A 9,422-nucleotide genomic window follows, 5' to 3' on the forward strand; every position below is an offset into this window, starting at 1 on the left:
AGAACTCAGGTTCTTCTGATTCCCAGGCCTGTGCTCTATCCAATAAGCCATGCTGCTTTTCTTCTTCTACTCAGCCAAGCGCTTAGTACAGTGCTCTGCATACACTAAGCGCTCAATAAAGATGACTGATTGATTGATTTCAACCCCTTTAAAGTCCTCCTCCCTGGCCTCTGCTGCAGAGCCCTGAAGGGAGAGGGGAGAGAAAGAGAGAGAAAGAGAAAGAGAGAGAATTTGGTCTCTGCCCCAGGCCCAGGATTCTGGCCTGGCTTGCCTTCCAATGTCCTGGTGAAGGCTCCGGGGTCACAAAGAACCCAAGGTGTTGTTGCATTGTACTCTCCCAAGCGCTTAGTACAGTGCTCTGCACACAGTAAGCACTCAATAAATACGACTGAATGAATAAATCAGGGAGAAGGGTCAGAGAGGGCAAAAGGGAAGAATGTGTGTGGGAATTTCCAGGTTTGTGAAAGCAGGGAGGGTTGTGTGTCTGGGATTACTGTAGTTGTAAATATTTTTACGTCTGTCTCCTCAATTAGAGTGGAAGTGATTTGTGGGCAGGGAGTTTGTCCATTCTTCATGACTCTATACTTCTAAGCACCTAGTGCAGTGCAAGGCACCAACCTCCCCCCTGCACTGTAGCCAGTCTCCTTCTGAAGTCAGCAAGAGCGGTGATGGGGAAAGAGGCTGGAATGTTCAACTCCTTTTAGGCTTATGGATGTAGTCGGAGAAAGCAGATTCCAGGAAGCTAGGCTTAAATTTAGTAGATAGGCTCACCCACACATACACACCCAGAGAGAGACAACCAAAGAACAGCAATATGTTTTTCTTTTAAAAAAAAAACCTTCCACAATTCTGGCTTCTCACAAAATTGGATTGGACTCCCCTTCTCTGGTCTGGATGATTAATAATAATTGTGGCATTTGTTAAGCCCTACTATGTGTCAAGTACTATTCTAAACACTCTGGTAGTTACATGATAATAAGGACAGACAGATTCCTTGTCCCACATGGTGCTTTCAGTCTAAGGAGGTGGAGATGAATCCCCATTTTACATATGAGGAAACAGGTACAGAGCAGTTAAGTGACTTACCTCAGATCACACAGCAGAAAAGCTGTGGGGGGTGAGAACCCAGATCCTCTAACTTCCAAGTTCAGGTTCTTATAATAATAATGGCATGTATTAAGTGCTTACTATGTGCAAAGCACTGTTCTAAGCGCTGGAGCAGTGTGGCTTAATGGAAAGAGCACGGGCTTGGGAGTCAGAGGTGATGGGTTCAAATCCCCGCTCCGCCAGTTGTCGGCTGTGTGATTTTGGGCAAGTCACTTTACTTCTCTGTGCCTCAGTTACCTCATCTGTAAAATGGGGATTAAGACTGTGAGCCCCCGTGGGACAACCTCATCACCTTGTAACCTCCTCAGCGCTTAGAACAGTGCTCTGCATATAGTAAGCGCTTAATAAATGCCATCATTATTATTATTACTAGGCCACATTGTCTCTCTAGGTGAGGCCTCCCTAGCATGAAGAAACCTCACTTGCTTTGAAGGGTTTCTATTTAGTAAATTAGACTCCCTAGAGTCTTTAGCTGTTTACCCAAAGAGTATAAATAAGGCCTACTAATTTGTCCTAGTTGTACAGGTCTTTAGCAGAAACAATTTAGAGAAGCAGCATGGCCTAGTAGAAAGAGCATATGCCTGGGACTCAGAGGACCTGGGTTCTAATCCCATCTCTGCTGTGTGACCTTGGGCAAATCAATGAACTTCTCTGTGCCTCAGTTACCTCATGTTTTAAAATGGGGATTTAATCCTACTCTCTCCAATTTAGACTGTGAACCTCTTGTGGGACAGGGACTGTGTCCAAATGATTAACTTGTTCTTACCCCAGTGCTTAGAACAGAGCTTGCCACATAGTAAGTGCTGTCAGCTGTGTGACTTTGGGCAAGTCACTTAACTTCTTTCTGCCTCAGTTACCTCATCTGTAAAATGGGGATTAAGACTGTGAGCCCCATGCGGGACAACCTGATCACCTTGTATCTACCCCAGCGCTCAGAACGCTGCTTGGCACCTAGTAAGTCCTTAGTAGATACCATAATTATTATTATTATTATTGACAAGTACCATTATTATTATTATTAGCTTTGAGTCATTCACAGTCAGCAGAAAAAAAGGCTGACAAATTTTACACTGTGTGTGTCTCCTCTATACTTTAAGCTCCTACTCTAGACTGTAAACTCACTGTAGGTAGGGAACGTGTCTATCAACTCTCTTATATTGTACACTCCCAAGCACTTAGTACAGTGCTCTGCACACAATAAGCACCCAATAAATATGATTGATTGACAGTGTGGTGTGCAGGAAGACATGTCAGAGTTCAACCCTGGAACACCTGGAGTTGGCAGTTCATTCATTCATTCATTCAATTGTATTTATCGAGTGCTTACTGTGTGCAGAGCACTGTACTAAGCACTTGGGAAGTACAAGTTGGCAACACATAGAGACGGTCCCTACCTATTCATCATCATTACCATCATCACCATCAGTATTGATTGAACACCTGCTGTGGGCAGAGCAATGTACTAAGTGCTTGTGAACATCCAATAAAAGTAAAAAGCAATAGTAAAAATCAAAAAATGAATAAATAAATGCAGAAGTGGAATAAATGATATACACAAATACTCTGATGGCTGATGGGTTGATATGATCAGGAAGGTGGGGGTTAACCAAGGAAGGTTTCCTAGAAGAAGTGGATTTTCAGGAAGGTTTGGAAGGTCCAAGGATGTGGCTTGATGAATTTGAGTGAGGAGGGAATTTCTGGGTTAGAAGCTGGAGAGTTGGAAGAAGGGAGCTAAAAGAGAAAAAAGTGTGAGCAGAAGGGAGCAAGAGAAGGGAGTGGAAAGATAATCAATGGTACTTATTGAGCGCTTACTTTTGTTGGTATTTGTTAAGCATTTATTATGTCAGGCACTGTACTAAGCTCTAGGACAGATACAAACTACTCAGGTTGGACACGGTCCATGTCTCACATGGGGCTCACAGTTTTAATCCCCATTTTACAGATGAGATCACTGATAATAATTTAATAATCATTTTGGTATTTGTTAAGCGCTTACTATGTGCAAAGCACTGTTCTAAGCGCTGGGGAGGATACAAGGTGATCAGGTTGTCCCACGGGGGGCTCACAGTCTTAATCCCCATTTTGCAGATGAGGTAACTGAGGCACAGAGAAGTTAAGTGACCGGCCCAAGGTCACACAGCTGACAAGTGGAGGAGCCGGGATTAGAACCCATGACCTCTGACTCCAAAGCCCGGGCTGTTTCCACTATTATGTCGGGCACTGTGCTAAGCGCTGGGATAGATACAAACTACTCAGGATGGACACGGTGTATGTCTCACATGGGGCTCACAGTTTTAATCCCCATTTTACAGATGAGGTCACTGAGGTACAGAGAAGTTAAAAGTGACTTGCCCAGGGTCACACAGAAGACAAATGGTGGAGCCAGGAGCCCAGGTCCTCTGATGTCCTCAATAAATACGATTGATGATGATGATGATGTCTAGACCGGTGCTCTTTCCACTAGGCCTGCTGCTTCTCACTGCATACAGAGCGTTGTACTAAGTGCTTGGGAGAGTACAGCACAGTTGAGTAGGTAGATACAATCCCTGCCCACAAGAAGCTTATGGACTAGAGGGGGAGATGGTCAACAAAATAAATTGCAGATGGATATGAAGATAGGTGATGTAGGGGCGGCGTGAAAATCAAAGGGCTAAAGTGATGAAAATCAAGTCAAGGAAAATCACATCCAAGTGTAGGGAGGATGTGGTCAAGGGGTCGGCGGGAAGAAAGACGAGACTGGGATACAGAGGTTAGCATTACCAGAGTAAAATGTGCAGGTCTGGTTTTAATAGCAGATCTGTAAGGTGAGGAAGGAGAGGGCTGATTGAGTGCCTTTAAAGCCAAGGGAGAGAAAACTAGTCGAGACCACTGAAACGTTACCATTTGAGCTGGAAAGGAAATAGGCAGCCCCCGGATTTGTCATTTCAATTATGAAAGCAAGAGTAAAATGGGACTTTATCACCGTTTGACCCTGGTACAGTGCTACACTTAACAGCCCGCTCTCTCAAATAAAGTGGGTATCGCTGAGCAGAGGGCGGAAACTGGGTAATTATGACAGGAACCATGACCCCCAGTCGAAGTCACTGAAACTTAATACCGTAAAACTGGGCAACTGCTGAAACCCAACCCATCCTTCATTAAAAATCAAGCAGTGAGTGGGTGGGAATGTGTGTGTGTGTGTGTGTGTGTATGTGTGTGTAAATGTGTGTATGTCAATGTGTGTGAATGTATATGTGTGTGTGTGTGAGTGAGTGAGAGAGAGAGAGAGAGAAAGAGAGAGAGGTGCACCTCATTCTCCATGTATGTGTTCAGAGAGAGCTCCCTTTCCTCTACTGTTCCTAGCAACCTAGCACTCTAATTATCAGTGCCACAGAAACCAACCTTCTTTGGCAGGGTGGAAGTGAGACGCAGCCTAATTCATTCATTCATTCAGTGGTATTTATTGAGCGCTTACCGTGTGCAGAGCACTGTACTAAGGGCTTGGGAAGTACAAGTTGGCAACATATAGAGATGGTCCCTACCCAACAGTGGGCTCAGTCTAGAAGGGAGATCACAGTCTAGAAGGGCAGAAAGAGCAGGAGCGTCTCTCCTTCCCCCCGGGTTTCTCTCCTTCCTCCTGTGATGGGGCAGAGACGGCTGGGAATCCCACCTGCGGGGGTGCCATCCTTACTCCCCATCCCACGGCCAGGGGAAGGGCTTCCTCACAATAACAATAATAATAATAATAATAATAATAATGATGGTATTTGTTAATAATAATAATAATAATAATAATGTTTTTTTAAAGCGCTTACTATGAACCAAGAACTGTTCTAAGAGCTTGGGGGGAGAAGCAGCATGGCTCAGTGGAAAGAGCACAGGCTTTGGAGTCGGAGGTCAATGAGTTCGAATCCTGACTCCTCCACGTCTGCTGTGTGGCCTTGGGCAAAGCACTTAACTTCTCTGAACCTCAGTTACCTCATCTGTAAAATGGGGATTAAGACCGTGAGCCCCACGTGGGACAACTTGATCACCTTGTATCCCTCCCAGTGCTTAGAACGGTGCTCTGCACATAGTAAACGCTTAACAAATGCCATTATTATTATTATTATTATTATTATTACAAGGAGATCAGGTTGTTCCACGTGGGGCTCACAGTCTTAATCCCCATTTTACCGATGAGGTAACTGAGGCCCAGAGAAGTTAAGTGACTTGCCCGAAGTCACACAGCTGACAAATGGTGGAGCCGGGATTTGAATCCATGACCTCTGACTCTAAAGCCCATGTTCTTTCCACTGAGCCACGCTGCTAAGTGCTTACTATGGGTGAAGCACTGTTCTAAGCGCACCTCCCTCCTTCTGGGGGGGCTGGGGTGTGACCCCCAGGGCTACAGACCGACACCGGCCAGCTCTCCCCCACCCCTGGGGGAAAGGAATCGGGGGCGGGAGGGGAAAAGGAGAGGGAGAAGGAAGGAACTGCTCCCATGATAACCCGGCCTGGAAAACTGGGCTGCTCTTGTCCGTGGCCACCTTTCACCCCTCCTTCCGGAGGACCGATGGACATCCAGAGTTGCTTCTCAGCGTGGCTTAGTGGAAAGAGCCCGGGCTCAGGAGTCAGAGGTCATGGGTTCTAATCCCAACTCCGCTACTTGCCTGCTGTGTGACTTTGGGCGAGTCACTTCACTTCTCTGTGCCTCAGTTCCCTCACCTGGAAAATGGGGATTAAGACTGTGAGCCCCACGTGGGACAACCTGATCACCTTGCGTCTACCCCAGCGCTTAGAACAGTGCTCTGTACACAGTAAGCGCTCAAGAAATACAAATGAATGAATGCTTGGCACACAGAGAAGCAGCGTGGCTCAGTGGAAAGAGCATGGGCTTTGGAGGTCATGGGTTCAAATGTCAGCTCCGCCAATTGTCAGCTGTGTGACTTTGGGCAAGTCACTTCACTTCTCTGGGCCTCAGTTCCCTCACCTGGAAAATGGGGATTAATGTGAGCCCCCCTCCGTGGGACAACCTGATCACCTTGTAACCTCCTCAGCGCTTAGAATGGTGCTTTGCACATATTAAGCGCTTAATAAATCCCATTAAATCCCCTTTTAGACTGTGAGCCCACTGTTGGGTAGGGACTGTCTCTATATGTTGCCAATTTGTACTTCCCAAGCTCTTAGTGCAGTGCTCTGCACATAGTAAGCACTCAATAAATACGATTGATTGATTGATTGATTATTATTATTATTATTTAGTATAGTGCTCTTTACATAGTAAGCACTCAGTAACTACGATTGATTATGCCCATATCTGTCAGGTATCTATCTGTATTACCTCATCTGTAAAATGGGGGTGAAGACTGTGAACCCCCCATGGGACAACCTGATCACCTTGTAACCTCCCCAGCGCTTAGAACAGTGCTTTGCACATAGTAAGTGCTTAATAAATCCCATTATTATTATTATTATTATTTAGTGCAGTGCCCTTTACATAGTAAGCACTAACTACGATTGATTATCAATCAATCAATCAATCAATTGTATTTATTGAGCGCTTACTGTGTGCAGAGCACTGTACTAAGCGCTTGGGAAGTACAAGTTGGCAACATATAGAGACAGTCCCTACCCAACAGTGGTAGGGATTATGCCCATATCTGTCAGGTATCTATCTGTATTATGTCATCTGTAAAATGGGGCTGAAGACTGTGAGCCCCCCCACGTGGGATAACCTGATCACCTTGTAACCGCCCCAGCGCTTAGAACAGTACTTTGCACATAGTCAGCGCTTAATAAATCCCATTATTATTATTATTATTATTTAGTGCAGTGCTCTTTACATAGTAAGCACTCAATAACTACGATTTATTATGCCCATATCTGTCAGGTAGCTATCTGTATTACCTCATCTGTAAAATGGGGATGAAGACTGTGAGCCCCACCCCCACTCCCCGTGGGACAACCTGATCACCTTGTAACCTCCCCAGCGCTCAGAATCAATCAATCAATTGTATTTATTGAGTGCTTACTGTGTGCAGAGCACTGGACTAAGCGCTTGGGAAGTACAAGTTGGCAACATATAGAGACAGTCCCTGCCCAACAACGGGCTCACCGTCTAAAGGAACACTGCTTAGCACACAGTAAGCGCTTAAGAAATGCCATCATTCCTTCATTCCTTCATTCAATCGTATTTATTGAGCGCTTACTGTGTGCAGAGCACTGGACTAAGCGCTTGGGATCATCATCATCATCATCATCATCAATCGTATTTATTGAGCACTTACATTGTGCAGAGCACTGGACTAAGTGCTTGGGAAGTCCAAGTTGGCAACATACAGAGACAGTCCCTACCCAACAGTGGGCTCACAGTCTGAAAGGGGGAGACAGAGAACAAAACCAAACATACTAACAAAATAAAATAAATAGAATAGATATGTACAAGCAAAAATAAATAAATAAATAATTATTATAGTGAGCGCTTAAGAAATGCCATCATTCCTTCATTCCTTCATTCAATCGTATTTATTGAGCGCTTACTGTGTGCAGATATGTTTGTACATATTTATTACTCTATTTATTTATTTATTTATTTAACTTGTACATATCTATTCTATTTTATTTTGTATGTTTGGTTTTGTTCTCTGTCTCCCCCTTTTAGAGTGTGAGCCCACCGTTGGGTAGGGACGGTCTCTAGACGTTGCCAACTTGTTCTCCCCAAGCGCTTAGTCCAGTGCTCTGCACACAGTAAGCGCTCAATAAATACGACTGATGATGATGATGATGATGATGATGATGATGATGATGGTGACTAAGCGCTTGGGATCATTATTATTATCGTGAGCGCTTAAGAAATACCATGATTATGATCCCAAGCGCTTAGTCCAGTGCTCTGCACACAGTAAGCGCTCAATAAATACGATTGATGATGATGATGATGATGATAATGATGATGATGACTAAGCGCTTGGGATCATTATTATTATCGTGAGCGCTTAAGAAATACCGTGATTATTATTCCCATTTTGCACAGAGAGCCGGGCCTGGGCTCCATCCCCTAAAGACCCCCGGGCCCAGCAGATGCTCCTCTTGTTGGGAAGCCCCCTCCCCATCTCCAGCGGGACCCCCAGGCCTTGTCCCACCCCCCCACCCCATCCCCCCGGCCCTGCTATTTGCTGCACGACTCTGGGGGTGGCTCGACTGTAAACAAAACACTTTAGATCCCAGCAAGGTCGAGGCGGACCCAACCCTTCTGCGGGCAGAAGCTGAATTTCTTAAGGTGGTCCAAGGGCGGGCATCATTTCCCTCCCCAGGAGCTTCGGGGAGGGGGGAAGGGGCAGAGAGAAACGGGAAGGAGGGGCCCGAAGCTAGCCAGGGTGGGTGGTGGGGCTGAACACTTTCACAGCGCCTCCCTGGCGCTGTAGAGGACGCGCTCTACCGAGGAGGAGGGGTGTAGAAAGAACCCGGCCTGGCAAGGGAGGGGGCCCGACCAAATAATAATGATGATGATGGCATTTATGAAGCGCTTACTATGTGCAAAGCACTGTTCTAAGCGCTGGGGAGGTTACAAGGTGATCAGGTTGTCCTAATCCCCGTTTTACAGATGTGGTAACTGAGGCCCAGAGAATAATAATGATGATGATGGTATTTGTTAAGCGCGTGCTGGGGAGGTTACAAGGTGATCAGGTTGTCCTAATCCCCGTTTTACAGATGTGGTAACTGAGGTCCAGAGAATAATAATAATAATGATGATGATGATGGTATTTGTTAAGCGCTTACTACGCGCAAAGCACTGTTCTAAGCGCTGGGGAGGTTTCAAGGTGATCAGGTTGTCCTAATCCCCGTTTTACAGATGTGGTAACTGAGGTCCAGAGAATAATAATAATAATGATGATGGTATTTGTTAAGCGCTTACTATGCACAAAGCACTGTTCTAAGCGCTGGGGAGGTTACAAGGTGATCAGGTTGTCTTAATCCCCGTTTCACAGATGCGGTAACTGAGGCCCAGAGAATAATAATAATAATAATGATGGTATTAAGCACTTACTATGTGCAAAGCACTGTTCTAAGCGCTGGGGAGGTTACAAGGTGATCAGGTTGTCTGAATCCCCGTTTTACAGATGCGGTAACTGAGGCCCAGAGAAGAAGAATAATAACGATGATGATGGTATTTGTTAAGTGCTTACTACGCGCAAAGCACTGTTCTAAGCGCTGGGGAGGTTACAAGGTGATCAGGTTGTCTTAATCCCCGTTTTACAGATGCGGTAACTGAGGCCCAGAGAATAATAATAATGATGATGATGGTATTTGTTAAGCGCTTACTATACGCAAAGCACTGTTCTAAGCGCTGGGGA

This window comes from Tachyglossus aculeatus, chromosome 11, assembly GCF_015852505.1.
Source record: "Tachyglossus aculeatus isolate mTacAcu1 chromosome 11, mTacAcu1.pri, whole genome shotgun sequence".
NCBI lineage: Eukaryota > Metazoa > Chordata > Mammalia > Monotremata > Tachyglossidae > Tachyglossus > Tachyglossus aculeatus.